The sequence below is a fragment of the Lactuca serriola genome, chromosome 2 (genome assembly GCF_051521515.1).
Source record: "Lactuca serriola cultivar US96UC23 chromosome 2, Lser_US96UC23_V15, whole genome shotgun sequence".
NCBI lineage: Eukaryota > Viridiplantae > Streptophyta > Magnoliopsida > Asterales > Asteraceae > Lactuca > Lactuca serriola.
The window spans coordinates 123,635,001-123,639,156 of record NC_136409.1 but is presented as its reverse complement, the minus strand read 5'-3'; positions in this window follow the sequence as shown (position 1 = coordinate 123,639,156).

Below are 4,156 nucleotides of genomic sequence, written 5' to 3'. Positions count from 1 at the left end.
TGTTTGTTTCTCCATTTTGATTAGAAAATAATATCAAAATTATATTATTGAGGTTAATATCACTAATTCGTAAAGAGGTTAGCTAAATAAAATGTTAATGTCATAAAAACCCTCAAGTTTTAAAGGTCTTATGGATTTTGCCCAAAGTTGAATTTTATATCCCGTTTTTACCTTCACATTTTCCAAAAAATGTTAGTTTTAACTCTTACCGGTGATAACAGATTTCCAGGTTACCATTATATTAACTTCGCAAAAAAACTCTTAAATTTATAGGTTTTTTTTACCCTTAAGTTTATAATTATTTACACTTTTATCCTAACAATATTTTTTCATATTATAAATATCCATTCAGAAAAATTGTATTTATACATTAAAAAAAAGTTTAATTAAATCTTGTATTTACATTTTTTTAATGTTATTTCTTGATATATATATATATATATATATATATATATATATATATATATATACCATTTAAAACGTAAAAAATATTTTTAGAATTATGGATACGTATTTTATAGATATAGTTTTTAGAAGCGTAAATACATATTATTATATTTTTAGAAATAGTAATATGTATCTATACTTCTAAAAATATATTTATAATTCAAAAAATATAAAAATACATATTTATACTTCTAAAAATATATGTATAAACTTATAAAACATAAAAATAAATATTTGTACTTCTAAAATACATATTAAATTTTTTGGAAACTATAAAAATGTGTTTGTGTGTGTATATAAACGTGTTTATATATATATATATATATATATATATATATATATATATATATATATATATATATATCAAGGTTGTAAAAATCGTTTGACGGTAACTTGACGGTTGACTGGTGTTAAGGGATTAATCGGGCTTGGCGGGGATTAATCGAGGATTATTCGGAAACAATAGATTATTAATAAAATATTAAAATTAATTAAATATTAATATATCTTAAGAAAAACAAGTAGTTTAAAATTAGAAAATAAAAAAATTGTAATTTGGAAATACGAAAATATGAACATTTTGGTATAATATTTGAAATTTTGAAAATTTTGGGGTAAAAAAAAATTGGTTTTTTGAATTTTTAAAATTATTTTTAGAACTTTTTCAATTTTTTTGACCTTTTTTTCGACCTTTTTGACTTTTGTTGACTTTTGTTGACCGATTAATCCCGCCAAGGTCGATTAATCCCGCCAAACCCAATTAATCCTAAATTTCCGATTAATGCCCTAATCCTCAGCGGTTGGAGAACGCCAAGCGATTAATCCATGAATAATCGCCAATTAATCTTGATTTCTGCAACCATGATATATATATATATATATATATATATATATATATATATATATATATATATATATGTGTGTGTGTGTGTGTGTGTGTGTGTGTGTGTTTAGGTCATTTTTGGTCACTTAACTCTTTTTAAGTTTTAAAAAAGTCATCAAACTTTTGACTTTATGCTCATTTAATCACTTAACTTTTGGTTTGGTCACATTTAGTCAACCAACTTTTCAAATTGTGCTCATTTAGTCACTAAACTTTTAAATTTTTTCAAAAGTTTAGTGATTACATGAGCACAATTTTAAAAGTTAGGTGACTAAATGAGCACAAATCTAAAAGTTAAGTGTCCAAACCAAAAGTTAAGTTACTAAATGAAAACAAAGTCAAAAGTTTGATGAAATTTTAAAACTTAAAAAGAGTTAAGTAACCAAATGAGCACAAAACCAAAAGTTAAGTGACCAAAAATTACCTTACCCTATATATATATATATATATATATATATATATATATATATATATATATATATATATATATATATATGGTTAGGTTATAATGTGGATGACATATATTGTGTGGATGTAGGGATGAATATGGACCAATGGTTTTGGTTATTTTAAGAAATTGATTACCAATATTATTAATTTCAAGAAAATAGCATATATGTCATTTAATTAAAAAAAAGGGTAATATTGTACATTTGCATTTTCTTCAATTTAGGAAACATAAGATTAATTAATGAAATTTTCGGAATTTAAGGGATATTTGATACTTTTTATTTTGAATTCTTGATTTTTTTAATTAATTCAATTTTAATCCTAACGTTATTTTTAATTTTACCCAATTTTTTATTCTGTCAGAATGACTTTCTAATAGAATGATATTATGTGAGAATGCTAGAATACAAATGTTGCACTATAACATTGCATTTGAATAACATAGCATTTGAAAGGTTAAAATGTTAATGCAAAAGATATATTCTTGTAAAATCGTTACACTTTTATACGAATGAAAATACAAATACAATTATAAAGTGCAATAGATCAAATGAATAAAAAATCTTTAAAAAAAATCTTGCAATTCTTGAAGAATCCTCATCTGCTCTAAGTTTGTTTCCAGTATCTATGTAATGTAACATGTAAAAACGATTCATCTTTTAAATAATATTGTGTTATTGGAAGCAGAAGAATAGGCATGCTGTGAGAATCTAGGAATTACATAAAACACGTGTTCTTAATATCATATTCTGTTAGAATGTAAAGCAAATTCTCGGTGAAATCCAAAAGATGTTAAATGTTTAAAGAAAAAATACTATAAAATGTCATTGACCACGTTTTGCATTTGTTTTTATTATTTAAGAATAAATCACGTAACTTGTTGCTAATATTGTATGCTTAGGCTTGAGTCGGCTGCTTCAATCCTAAAATCATTCTGAATTGAATGAGATTCTAAGTTCCATTAAGTACAGACTAATAAAGTAAGTGGAAACTAGAAGCAAGATAATTTGGTGAAAGACCACTAAACATAAGGTCATGAACCTATGGAAAAAGGAGATATTGATGCAGATTACCCCCATGAGAGTTCATCATTACATTCCTAAAGAATATTAAGTGTAACATCACTGAAATAGAAAAATGAAATTTACAGCCCATTATGTCTTGTAAGTTGTTAAATAAGAGCGTCTTTTTTTTTTCTTCAGAACTGTCATTGGTAAATTGGTAAAGGTAATAACAATAACTCAATAAGGCTTTTACAATTACAAATATTTACAGTGGGTATCATCTAAATTTATAGGGAAATGCCAAATAGTGTTGTTAAAGTTCTTGGGCAAAAGAGGGAATATAATTCTACAGGAGATAAAGAGAACTGAAGGTTTAATGTGTTTGACAAGCAATGAAATTGATAAGAGAACATTGGTGCCTGCTTCTTCAAGGATCTGATGAATGTAGTAAAGAAATACAATGACGACAGAGAAGTAAACAAGAAATTGACAAAATAGTTTGGATTTAATTCTAAAACCTTACAAGGTGAAAACTAGGGATATAAGATTGATTTTGTTACTTGTTGAAGTAATTGATGATCGACTCCAACAAAAAATGTATTGTTGACTCTTGATTAAAAAATAGCATACCAGTTTGCACCTTTGGTTATAGCTTTAGTCGGGTGAAGCATCAAGCATGGTCGATCTGAATAAGTTATGGTCCATAAGGTATTTAGGGTATAGTGTAGCCTGGCTCACTAGGGCAGCGGCCTGAAAGGACTCAATAGTTGTCGGCGTATCAGCACCTATAATTGACGTTACATTACAATCTGTAATTTCTTTGAAAACCCGAAGATGAAACCCACAAGAACAAACATTCAAAGGGAGGAGAAAAGAATCGAGCCCTAGAATCACATCATGATCTCGCAAAACGACAAGGGAAGAGTGAACAAATGGAGATGGTGGAGAAGATCGGAGACGATTGCATAATGGAGGCGGCGGTGTAGACGTCACTCTTCAGTGATCGCCACAATTGAACAAATTATGATTTCTGCTGTCGACATAGGAAGAAAAGGGGGAAAGAAATCAAGAACATAAAAAAACCCCTAGTATTCTATGAGGATTAGGTATGAATCATGTAATTTAAAGTCTCAATTTAAATCTGATTTTTGAAAAATAAATAATATTTGTGGAAAATATCTTATCTTTAAATAAAATTACCAAACTAACCTTTTTTTATTTAATTAATAGTTTAAGTTTTTCTAAATTCTAATTGGTCCTTACGTCCACACAATAAACGTTTATCCACATATAAACCTACCTACCTCTCTCTCTCTCTCTCTCTCTCTCTATATATATATATATATATATATATATATATATATATATATAT